This window comes from Orycteropus afer, unplaced genomic scaffold, assembly GCF_000298275.1.
Source record: "Orycteropus afer afer isolate SDZICR_OR568_19922 unplaced genomic scaffold, OryAfe1.0 scaffold00172, whole genome shotgun sequence".
NCBI lineage: Eukaryota > Metazoa > Chordata > Mammalia > Tubulidentata > Orycteropodidae > Orycteropus > Orycteropus afer.
The window spans coordinates 3,621,222-3,634,914 of record NW_006921759.1 but is presented as its reverse complement, the minus strand read 5'-3'; positions in this window follow the sequence as shown (position 1 = coordinate 3,634,914).

Genomic DNA, 13,693 nt, shown 5'->3' with positions numbered 1-13,693 from the left:
TCTAAAACTTGCTTTTGAATGGAGAGTAGCTAAAGCAAATGGAAGAAATGTTGAAATAAAAGAGCTGGACAGAAGATTTCAAAGGGTAACTTGAGAAGGCAGACTAAAGTATTATAATGGAATGTGCAAAGACCTGAAATTACAAAACCAAAAGGGAAGAACACACTTGACATTTCTCAAGCTGAAAGAACTGAAGAAAAAATTCAAGCCTTGAATTGCAATATTGAAGGATTCTATGGGCAAAATGTTGAATGATGCAGTAAGTATCAAAATAAGATGGAAAGAATACACAGAGTCACTGTACCCAAAAGAATTAGTCAGTGTTCAGTCATTTCAGGAGGTAGCATACGATCAAGGACCAAGGGTATTGAAGGAAGAAATACAAGCTGCACTAAAAGAATTGGTGAAAAATAAGATTCCAGGAATTGATGGAATAACCACGGACATGTTTCCACAAATGAATGCAGCTCTGGAGGCCCTCACTCATCTATGTCAGGAAACTGGGAACACAGCTACCTAGCCAACTGATTGGAAGAGATCCATATTTGTGCCCATTTCAAAGAAAGATGATCTAAAAGAATGTGGGAGTTATCAAACAATATCATTAATATCACATGCAAGAAAAATTTTGCTGAAGATAATTCAAAAAATGGCTGCAGCACTATATTGACAGGGAACTTCAAGAAATTCAAGCTGGATTCAGAAGAGAATGTGGAATGAGGGGTATTATTACTGATGTCAGATGCAAAGAATACCAGAAAGATGTTTAGTTATGCTTTATTGACTATGCAAAGACATTTGACTGTGTGGATCATCACAAATTATGGATAACATTGAGAAGAATGGAAATCCCAGAATACTTTGTGTGCTCATAGGAGCTCTGGTGGCATAGTGCCTAAGGCATTTGACTGCTAACCAAAAGGCTGTTGGTTCAAACCCACCAGCCACTCCTTGGAAGGAAGGTTGAGCAATCTACTTCCATAGTGATACCACCTAGGAAACCCAAGGAGGGATCGCTATGAGTCAGATCCAACTCAACGGCAGTGAGTTCGTTATGTGTGCTCATGAGGAACCTGTGCACGTACTATCATTTGAACAGAATGAGGGAATACTGCATGGTTTAAAACCAGGGAGGGAATGTGTCAGGTTTGTATCCTTTCACCATACTTACTCAGTCTGTATGCTTAGCAGATAATCAGAGAAGTTGGCTGTATGAAGAAGAATGTGGCATCTGGAATGGAGGAAAACTCTTTAACAACCTGTGTGTTCTGATTACATAGTACCATTCTGACAAGAATATACCACAAATGGGATGGCCTTCACAAACAGGAGATTATTCTTGCAATTTGAAGGCTTTAAGTCCAAGTTCAAAGTGCAGGCTCTAGGGGCTGGGTGAAAGCCCCTCAGCCTTGGGCTTCAGCTCTGCTTCCTGCTCCTGGCCCACTGGAGCTAGAGGCTTTTCTTCACTCAGACAGCTGCTGGCTGCTGAGGCTGACAAGCCCAAGGTTGACAAGTAAAAAGGCACAGCCCCAATGTTACCAAAGCACATGGCAGGCCATTCATTCAAGTCCATTGAAAGTCCCAAGGTTGGCAGAGCATGGCAGGGTGCTGAACAACGACACAGGTACATGCAGGGTTCAAGTGTGCCATAAGCTAGAGACCATTCCCAAAGCTGTTTCTTATATATGGGAAGCAGACCACATACCCAAAGGCAGCTACTCACCTGCTCCCAGTGGATCCCACCATGGAGTTGATTACCAGTCTCGTCATGGGGAATACTATATCCAGCTGCCCAGGCACACAACCAAGCCTAACCACGTTGACACACAAACTTAACCACCACACTATGATATGTAGATCACATAGCCTTGCTTGCTGAAAGTGAAGAGGACTTGAAGCACTTACTGATGAAGATCAAAGACTATAGTCTTCAGTATGGATTGTACCTCAACATAAAGAAAACAAAAATCCCCACCACTGGACCAATAAGTAACATCATGGTAAATGGGGAAAAGATTGAATTTGTCAAAGAGTTCATTTTACTTTGATCCACAATCAACACTCATAGAAGTAGCAGTCAAGAAATCAGATGTCGTTTTTCACTGGACAAATCTGCTGCAAAAGACCTCTTTAAAGCATTGAAGAGCAAAGATGTCACTTTGAACACTAAGGTGTGCCTAACCCAAACCATGGTATTTTCAGTCACCTCATATGTTGTGAAAGCTGGACAATGAATAAGGAAGACTGAAAAAGAATTGATGCCTTTGAATTGTGATGTTGGCAAAGATTACTAAAAATACCATAGACTGACAAAAGAACGAACAAATCTATCCTGCAAGAAGTGCAGTCAGAATGCTCCTAAGTGAGAATGGCCAAACTTTGTCTCACCTACTTTGAACATGTTGTCAGAAGGGACCAGTCCCTGGAGAAGGATATCATGCTTGGTAAAGTGGAAAGTCAGAGAAAAAGAGGAAGACCCTCAACAGGATGAACTGATAACAGTGTCTGCAACTATGAGCTTAAGCATATAGCAAGGATTGTGAGGATGGCCCAGGACAAGACAGTGTTTCGTTATGTTGTACATAGGGTCGCTATGAGTTGGAATCAACTCAATGGCACCTAACAACAACAATCTGTCATTACTATTGCACTTTCTGAACCTCTTGTCAGACTTTAAAAGGTCTTCATTCTAATATTATAAAAGTAATCTCCTTAATTTTGTTTTCTATTTCTTTCTTCAGAGTTTTGTGTCCTTTTTTAAAAAAAATCACTATCTTTAATCTGTTTGGAATTAATTTTTGTGCATGGAATGAGGTAGAGTTCAGACATAATTTTTTTTCCCAAATTAATATCTAATTGTTCTAACATAATTTATTAAATCCTTTCTCCAACTTTGTTCATATATTATAGTCAGTTGCTTGACTCTGTTCTGTTCACCAATCTATTTGTCTTTTCCACCTATATGACCCCCATTAGGTTTCCAGGGCTGTAACTCTTTACAGAAGTAGATTGCCTCATCTTCCTCCCATGGAGCAACTGTTATGTTTGAACACATGCATACCTACACCCACATACATCTGTGTGTATTTTTTTTACATGTATATAATCTCAATCATAATGACAACTCCTTATTTGTTTTTTTTTTTATTATTATTATTGTGCTTTGGGTGCAAATTTAGAAAGCAGATTTATGTTATATTCAATTCAGCTCATGCACATTTGATTTCACAGCCCCAATTACAATCCCCAACCACAAAAACCTTTCCTCCACTCTCCTCCCTATGACTACCCCTACCCTGTGCCCTTCTTATCTATGCATTCCTATGTGTCCAGCTTTTCCTCTGTGTGAATGCTACCCCTCGGATGCCTCATGGTTGATTGATGTAAGGGATGCATCTTCCTAGGTTAGGTAATTGCATCTCCCTGGGGTAGATGGTCTGCACGTAGGTCTTTCTGCTGTTGGGATGAGAGCCAATTCATGGAAGTGTGTCTACATCTAGGCCTGAAGGATAACCTGGAGCCATAGTCTCATGGGTTCCACCAATCTCTATCTGTCCAGTAATTCTAGTCATTTTTGTGTTCTTGAATTTTGTTCCACATTTTTCCTCCCACTCTAACCAGGATCTCCAGTTTTGATCCCTTTCCAAGTTGTTGGCTGGTAGCCAGGCACTATCTAGTTCCATCTCAGGGTTGTGAAGGCTGAGGTCTTCATGGTCCATCATATCTTTGGACTAATTATTTCAAATTACTTTTATTTTCTTCACTCTTCTTTGCTCCAGGAGAGAAGAAACCAATAGTTGCATCTTAAATGGCCACTCAAAAGCTTTTAAGACCACAGTCACTACTCACCAAATAGGTAAAGTGGAAAGTGGGGTGTAGAACAAGATTTTTATGTACTATGTTGTGCCAGTTGAGCATGATGTTCCCCAAGACTGTGGTCCCGAGCCCACAGGCCTGGTGATTCTCTCTCTCAATGCACTTGGTTGCATAATTACAACTCTTTAGGTATTATGTTCACCATTTTATAAATAATAAAACAGGTTCAGACTAATGAAATAACTTGAACAAGGTCAAGTAGCTAAGTGGTGTAGGCAAGAATTTGAACCAAAGTCTGTCTGACTGTTTGTTTTATCATGCTTTTCACTCAACAGCATGTTGAAACAGTGATAAAAATCCACCTGAATAGAGTGTTATAGTAATGCATAAGTGAATTTAAAGTCCATGTCCAGAGGCAATTTATGCATTATGGTGTAGGATCAAACATAACCATGGCAAATAAAGCCATGCGTTGCCCCTACTCATCTCTAACCTCATCACCTGTAATTCTTTGGCTGATTCTGTACACTCCAGTAAGAATAGCTTTCCCCTAATTCCATAAATACGCTATGGTCTTTTTTTACCAAACAGCCCTAAATACTCTCTTCTGCTCTATTCTCCCCCATTTTACCTAGTTAATACTGCTCATCCTTCATATAGCTTTCCAGCTCTTCAGCCAAGTTTCTTTTACCACAGGTTGTGAAGTATTCATAAAACAATGTTCTTTTCCTTCAGAACAATTATTTAAGGTTATAATTATAAACTTATCAGTGTAATAATTTTATTGTCTTCCCTCCTCACTAGACTGTAAGCTTCATATAACAGGAATAGTGTCTTTTTTTTTTTTTTCCACCACTGTATCCCAGGACCTCACAAAGTACCCACTAAACTCTCAATAAATATTTGTTGTTGTTGTTGTTATGTGCCGTCGAGTCGGCCCTGACTCATAGCGACCCCTCCTTGGGTTTCCGAGGCAGTATCACTACGGAAGTAGGATTGCCCAACCTTCCTTCCGAGGAGTGGCTGGTGGGTTTGAACTGCCAGCCGTCCGGTTAGCAGGCAAGCGTCTTTGCCACAATGCTAAATATTTAGAGAAAATAATTCCATTACAGCAATATGGCAAATACCTTGATTATCCCTCCCCTTGAAAAATAAATTAAAAAATGCTTTTTAAAAAAAAATAATAAATTTAATTCATTGTTGTACTAGAAAGAAAGCAAGTTAATCCACATAAACAAAAATCAAAATAAAATATTTTAAAATCACAGAACCTAACTCTCACCGTGAAGGAATCTGCAGATACCTCTTTACCCTGAGTTTTCCTTTTAGTAGCTATTCTAGCTACAAGGACTAGAAAACAAAGCCTAAATCCCCCCCCCCAGAAGAAAAGTCTAATAGGAAATACCCCTGCACAGAGCTTTGACTCCAAAGATGTACCACAGTAAAAGGGTGAGCTAGAAATAAACCCATCCTACAACAAGGAAACTTCCTTCTCCTGACCTTGGGACTTAGGGAAAGGAAAAAAAAAAAAAATCTGCCAAGAGAATTTATAACCATAAACCAGTCTTCATGCAGTTGTGGTCCAAATTTGCACTTCTGTGTGGCCTTGAAAAATCTCAAGTGAGGAATTTGTTTTAAATTGGTTTTAGATTGATTGCACACCCTAGTGGCAAGCAGAAGAAAATGCAGATCCTTTTGGAGAAATGTGTGAGAAACACAACTTAAAGGTGGGCTTCATAAGAAGTTCCAAGAAAGATGTGCTCATGGTCTAAAATCATGAAACACACAAGGGAATAATATATAATGAGCAATAGCCACAGTAATGAACCACAGAATCAGCTCCTCAAAGGCTCAAGATTTTAGATTATAGAATAATAAAAGATACACATTTAATATGTTTAAATAATTGAAATCAAGACAAGAAATATGATCAAATAACACAATACTAAGAAAAATTACTAAGCAGTTTTGAAAAAATACAATTTTACAAATGAAAAGTAAGATAAATTTTAAATGCAGTAAATTAAAAGCAAAAGGATAAGGATATGTCAAAAGACACAGGAGCCAATGAATGAACTCTCAATGGCCAAAGGTGGAACACTTTGAGCAAAAATACAAATAATATACTATTGGATTATAATTCAAAGTATAAAACAAATGTATATGAGTCTACATTAAATAACTAAATGATTGAATAAATAAATGGAGGAGAAAACTTAAAATTTCTTCTTACAGAAGAAATCCAGATGATATATGTAGGTATTTCCCTTCCAGAAGTGGAGCTTGAGTGTAGAATGAACATTGTGACTCAGTTCCAAAGAATAAAGTATAGAAATGGAAAAATGGTAACTTTACAATGGAAGAACCTGGCAAACACTACCTAACCAAGTGATCAAAGTTAACATTACCAGTAATGACACATGGATATGATGAACCTCCTGATATGATGTGATAACAAGGCACTTCATCACTATGTTTTTTACAAAAACTCATAACCTCAGGAAAAATACCAGACAAAGCCAAATTGAGAGATTTTCTCTGAAAGACTTGACCAATACTCATTAAAATTGTCAAGATCATGAAAAACAAGGAAAGACTGAGAAATTGTCACAGACCAGAGATTAGGGGACATGACAACAAAGCAGTGCAGTACCTTGGACTGGATCTTGGAATGGTAAAAGGACATTAAGAGTAAATTGATGAAATCTAAATAAGTCTTTGGTTGAGTGAATAGTAATGCACCAATGTTTTTCTTATTTTTAAAAAATTATACCATGATAATACAAGATGGTAGTATTAGGGAAACAAACTAGATGAGAGGTACAAAGGAATTATCTATACTAACTTTGCAGCTTTTCTATTCCTCTAAAATAGTTCCAAACTTAAAAATTTATTCAAAGAAGAACTTAGATATTTTAAATTAAAAAAAAAAAGATTAAATAGAGATGAAAAGAGAATTAATGAATGAGAACATAGATTCAAAGGAATTATGTAGGGAAGACACAGACGAATATATGAAAGATAGGTTAAAAGACATGGAGGTTAAAGTAAAAAGATTATCTTAAATCTAATTAAAGTTCTACAAGTCTTAAAAGAATGAAGATGAGGCATTATGGAAAGATTTTTTACAGAATTTTTAGACACCATCTGCACATTCAAAAAGTGCAACTAATACCAATAATAATTAATAAAATCAAATTTGCACCTAGCCACATCATAGTAAAATTGCACAGTATCAAAAAGAAAATTATCAAGCAACCTAAGAGCAGAGAAAGTATCAAAAGGAACCATAATTAGACTATCAGCAGAGCCTCGTGGCAATTCAAGGGAAATGTATTGCTTCAAGATATTTCAAGAAATTTCTATTCATGCAGGCCAGAAGGCAGTGAGATGATATATTAAAAGTGGTGAAAGCAATAGTCAACCAAAATTTTTTCCAGAAAAACTATCTTTCAAAACTGAATGAAAAACTACTCAGCCAGTGAGAACAATGACGTCTTGATACATGCTACAATACAAATGGACCTTGAAGACATGTTGTTGTTGTTGTTGTTGTTAGCTGCAGTCATCTTCAACTCACAGTGAGCCTATTCACAGCAGAAAGAAACACCACCTGGTCCTGTTTCAGCTCCATGATCCCTGCTATACTTGAGCCCATCACCGCAGCCAATTTGTCAATTCATCTCGTTGAGGGCCTTCCACTCTTTCGTAGACCTTCCACCTTACCAAGCATAACATCCTTCTCCAGGGAATGGTCCCTTCTGATAACATGACCAAAGTAGGTGAGACGAAGTCTGGCCATTCTTACTTCCAAGCAGCATTCCGGCTGCACTTCCTCCAGGACAGATTTATTAGTTCTCTTAGAAGTCTCTGGTACTTTCAGCATTCTTTGCCAGCACCACAACTCAAAAGTGTCAATTCTTCTTTGATCTTCCTTATTCATTGTCCAGCTCTCACATGCATATGAGGCAACTGAAAATATCATGGCTTGTGTTGGGCGCACCCTAGTCCTCAAGGAGACATCTTTGCTCCTCAGCACTTGAAAGAGGTCCTTTGCAGCCAACTTGCCCAGTGCTATACATGGTCTGATGTGCTGACTGCTGCTTCCATTGGCGTCAATTGTAGAACCAAGCAATGTGAAGTCTTTGACAACTTCAACCTTTTCTCCATTTATTGTGATGCTGCTTATAGGTCCAGTTGTGAGGATTTTTGTTTTCTTTATATTGAAATGTAATCTATATGGAAGACCGTATTCTTCAATCTTCATCAGTAATTGCTTCAAGTCATCCTCACTTTCAGCAAACAAAGTTGTATTGACAGCATATCACAGGTTGTTAATGATGCTTCTTCCAATCTTGATGCCACGTTCTTCTTCATATAGTCCAGCTTCTCGGATTATATGCTCAGAATATAGCTTGAGTAAGTATGATGAAATGATAAAACCCTGATGCACTCCCTTCTTGACACTAAACCATACAGTGCCCCCTTGTTCTGTTCATATGACAGCCTCCTGGTCTATGCACAGGTTCCTCATGAGTACAATCAAGTGTTCTGGAATTCCCATTCTTCTCAATATTATCCACAATTTGTTATGATCCACACAATCAAATGCTTTTGCATAGGTAAACATCTTTACCTTTTGCATAGGTAAACATAGGTTACACAAGTAAACATCTTTCTGGAATTCTTTGCTTTGAGCCAAGATCCACCAGACATCAGCATTAATATCCCCTGTTTCGCGTCCTCTTCTGAATCCAGCTTGCACCTCTGGAAGTTCTCTGTCAGTATACTGCTGCAACCGTTTTTTAATTATCTTCTGTAAGATCTTACTTGCATGCAATATTAATGATATTGTTCAATAATTTCCACATTCTGTGGGATCACCTTTCTTTGGAATGGGTACAAATATGGATCTCTTCCGGTCAGTTGGCCAGGTAACTGTCTTCCAAATCTCTTGGCATAACCAAATGAGTGCCTCCAGTGAGGCATCTGTTTGTTGAAACATCTCAATGGGTATTCGGTCAATTCCTAGAGCTTTGTTCTTCGACAGTTCCTTCAGTGAAGAAGCTTTGACTTCTTCCTTCAGTACGATTGGTTCTTGATCATATGCCAACTCCTGAAATGGATGAAGATCTACCAGTTCTTTTGGTACAGTGACTCTGTGTATTCCTTCCATCTTCTTTTGATGCTTCCTGCATCATTCAATATTTTTCCCATAGAATCTTTCAATATCGCAACTCAAGGCTTGAATTTTTTCCTCAATTCTTTCAGCTTGAGAAATGCTGAGGGTGTTCTTCCCTTTTGGTTTTCTAACTCCGAACCTTTGCACATTTCATTATAGTAATTGGCTTTGTCTGCTCAAACTGCTCTATGAAATCTTCTGTTCAGCTCTTTTATCTTGTCATTTCTTCCATTTGTTTTGGCTCCTCTCAAGGGCAAGCTGCAGAGTCTCTTCTGTCATCCATTTTGGTCTTTTTTTTTTTTTTTCTCTCTTTTTAATGACCTCTTGCTTTCTTCATGGATGATGTTCTTGATCTCATCCCATAATTCTTCTGGTTTTTGGTTACTGGTGTTTAATGCATCAAATCTATTCTTTAGATGGTCTCTAAATTTAGGAGGGATATATTTAAGATTATATTTTGGCTCTTGTGGACATGTTTTAATTGTCTTCAGCTTCAAGTTGAACTTGCATATGAGCAGTTGATGGTCTGTTTCACAATCAGTTCCTGGCCTGGTTTCGGCTGAAGATATTGAGCTTTTCCATCACCTCTTGCCACAGATGTAGTCAATCTGATTCCTGTGTATTTCATCTGGTGAAGTCTATGTGTATAGCTGCTGTTTGCATTATTTACAATGAATAAGTTGTTGGTCTTGCAAAATCCTATCATGCGATCTCCAGCATTATTTCTGTCACCAAGGCCAACGTTTCCAACTACCGGAGATTCCTCTCTGTTTTCAACTTTTGCATTCCAGTCACCAGTGATAATTAACACATCTTCACTGCATGTCTGGTCAATTTCAGACTGCAGAAGTTGATGAAAATCTTCAATTTCCTCATCTTTTGCTTTGGTGGTTGGTGCATAAATTTGAATAGTAGTCATATTAACTGGTCTTCCTTGTAGACATATGGATATTATCCTATCACTGACAGCATTGTAATTCAGGACAGATCTTGAAATATCCTTTGTGATAATGAATGCCATGCCATTCCTCTTCAAATTGTCATTCCTGGCACAGTAGATCATATGGTTGTCTGATTCAAAATAGCCATTTTCAGTCCACTTCAGCTCACTAATGCCTAGGATATCAATCTTTATGTGTTCCATTTTATTTTTGACAACTTCCAGTTTTCCTGGATTCATACTTTGTACATTCCATGTTCTGATTATTAATGGATGTTTGCAGCTGTTTTCCTCAATTTGAGTCTTGTCACATCAGCAAATGGAGGTCTCAAAGATTTATTTTATCCATACCAGTAATGTCGGTTCTACTCTGATGAGGCAGCTCTTTCCCAGTCCTATTTTGAGAGCCTTCCAACCTAAGTGGTTCATTCTCCTGCACTGTATCAGACAGTGTTTCCAGGCTATTTACATAGTTGCCTAGTAATGTAACAGACCGTGTTTCTCTGCTATTCATAAGGTTTTCCCTGAACAATTCTTTGAGAAGTGGATGTCCTCTTCCTTCTTCCTAGTCTGTCTCAGTCTGCAAGCCACGCTGAAACCTGTGCATCATGTGCAACCCCTCTGGCATTTGACAAACCGGTGGCACAGCCTCATGCCTCTCAGCAACAGGCCACCAAAGCACAACAAACTGACAGCAAGTTTGTCTCCCTTAACTGTTCAAAACCTGTCCACCCTCCCCTTACCTGATCCCTTTTGCTTGCTTGCTCTGTCCTGGACACCCTGGCTTTCCTTACTTTTCTCCTCTACTTTTCCTGCTGGTTGGGGATTGGGGCCTGGGTCCCTTCCCTTACCTAGATCCTTCTGCCGCTTGCTCTCTTTGTCCTGGACGTCTTGGCTTTACTTTTCCTTTTTCCTAAGACATTATGTTGAGTGAAATAAAGTCAATAAAAAAAGGACAAATACTGTATGACCTAACTTATTTAAAAAGACAAAAAAAGGCAAATGTATGGAAACCAAAGTTTATTAGTGATTACCAGGGCTCAGGGGAAGGGAGATTATTGTTTATGGAGTACAGATTTTCAGTTTACAGTAATGGAAAAATCACATTGATTAAAGATAGGGTTGCACAGCCAACTAATGTAATAGCTGTCAATAAGTAGAATCCCTGTAAAGAGTTGAATTGGCAAAACTTGTATAAAAGATATATTTACAATGACAAGGAAAAACAAATAAGAGTAGCTGCTGAGCCTGCTTATGTACAACAAAACATCTTGTGGGATTTGATTCCTTGGTTTGGAGGTTTAGGGCCATGGTTTCATATGACATCCCATTAATTGGCCTGATAATGTGTTCATTGCTTCTGTTCTACCACCTAGTTCATTGTATAGTGCCTGAGGTCTTAAAAGCCTGCAAGTGGCCCTCCAAAGTACAACAATTGGTTTCTATTTGCCTGGAACAATAGAGGAAGAAGAAGAGTTAGGAATCAGAATGGAAATGGAATGTGTGGCTAATTACATCTACGAACAAACTCCTCCTTGGGTTTCCCAGACAGTATCACTACAGAAGTAAATTGCCCAGCCTTCCTTCCGAGGAGTGGCTGGTGGGTTTGAACCAGCCTTCTGGTTAGCAGTCAAGTGCCTTAGACACTATGCTACCAGAACTCCTATATACATATAGAGAAAGATAAATTTATCTTAGGAAAATGGCTCACACACTTATAGAAGTTGGCAAGTCCCAAGTTCTTAGATCAAACGTCAAGCTAGAGGCTTTTCCTGAGTCATGCAGCTGCAAAGGCTGACAAGCTCCAGGTTGGCAGGCAGTATACCAGCTGTTGACTCCAATGAATGACAAATCCAAGATCTCCAGGCCGAATGGTGGATTGTTCACTCATGGACAGTTGTAAGTAGCACAACAGAATCCAGAGCACAGAAAAGTGTCTCTTTTCTCAGGGTGTCCATAAATATATTGGAAGCAGGTCATACCCCTAGGAAAACTCCCTTTCAATGGATTGGCTGCTCCAAACATATACATCCGATCCCATCATGGGAATAACCCACATCACAATTGCTTAAACCACACAGAATTGTGGTCCAGCCAAGTTGACACAGAGCTCCAACTATCATACTACCACTGTCAACCACTCAGAAAGGGATCAACATAAGAGATCCTGGATAGAGTGGGAGTAAAATGTGGAACAAAACTCAAAATCATTAAAAAAAGAAAAGAAAGAAAGACCAGGCTTACTGCTCTGATAGAGACTGTTGAAACCCCAAGACTATGGCCCCTAGTCACCCTTCAGGCCTGGAATTAAACTCACTCACTTGGCTTCCAGCCAAACAAGAGACACACATGTAAGATGAACATTTACACTAAGTAGGTACAATCAACCATGGAGATCAGAAAGGCAGTATTTGCACATGAAGATAGCTCAGAGGGCAGGACTGCATAGGAAAGAAGGACAAAGGGAAAACATAACCACAGGGAGGAAGTGGGAAGAAAGCTGTTACATTGTGGGGATTGCGATCAATGTCATGAAACAAAATCTGTATGAACTGTTATATGGAAAATGAATTTGCTATGTAAACTTTCACCCAAATTACAATTTTAAAAAAGAGGACAAATTCAGTTCCACTAATATAAAAAATGTCCACATAGCAAACACCATGATAATAATAAGAGAAAAAAATTGCAACTCATATTTTGGTGGTGGTTGTTAGTCGTTGTCGAGTAGGTTTCAACTCATAGTGACCATATGCACAACAGAACAAAACGTTGGTCAATCCTGAACATTCCTCACAATCATTGCTGTGGTTGAGCCCATCTTTCCAGCCGCTGTCAGTCCCTCTCATTGTGTCTTCCCTTTTTTTGCTGACCTTCTACTTTTTGTTGTTGTTGTTATGTGCCTTCAAGTTGTCTCCAACTCATAACAACCTTACGTACAATAGAACAAAACACTGTCCAGTCCTGTTCCAACCTCATGATCCCTACTAAACCTGAGCCCATTGCTGCAGCCACCAAGTCAATCCATCTTGTTGAGGGCCTTCCCCTCTTTTTGTTAACCCTCCACTTTACCAAGAATGACATCCTTCTTCAAAGAATGGTCCCTTCTGACAACATGACCAAAGTAGGTGAGATGAAGTCTGGCCATCCTTTCTTCCAAGGAGCATTCCAGCTGCACTTCCTCCAGAACAGATTTGTTAGTTCTTTTAGCAGTCCGTGGTACTTTCCGCATTCTTTGCCAGCACCACAACTCAAAAGCATCAACTCTTCTCAGTCTTCCTTATTCATGCTTTACCAAGCATGGTAAAAGAGGCCCTGGTCCCTTTTGATAACATGACCAAAGTATGAGAGACAAAGTTTGGCCACTCTCACTTCCAAGCAGCATTCCAGCTGTACTTCTTCCAAGACAGATTTGTTCATTCTTCTGGTAGGCCATGGTATTTTCAAAACTCTTGGCCAAAAGCACAATTCAAATCCATCAGTTCTTCTTTGGTCTTCCTTATTCATTGTCCTTCTTTCACATGCATATAAAGCTTTCCCAAATAATATGGCTTGGATCAGGTGCACCTTTGTGATAGTTGAAGATGTATCAACTTGGCTGGACTCCAGTTGTGAGTGGTGGTTCCCATGATGGATCACATGACTGCGTCCTAAGCGGCCGGTCAGTCTAGGGGGAGTTTCCCCAGGGGTGTGGCCTACCTGTAATACTATCCCAGGGACAAACTGGAAGAACGGCATTCCGGACTATATACTTC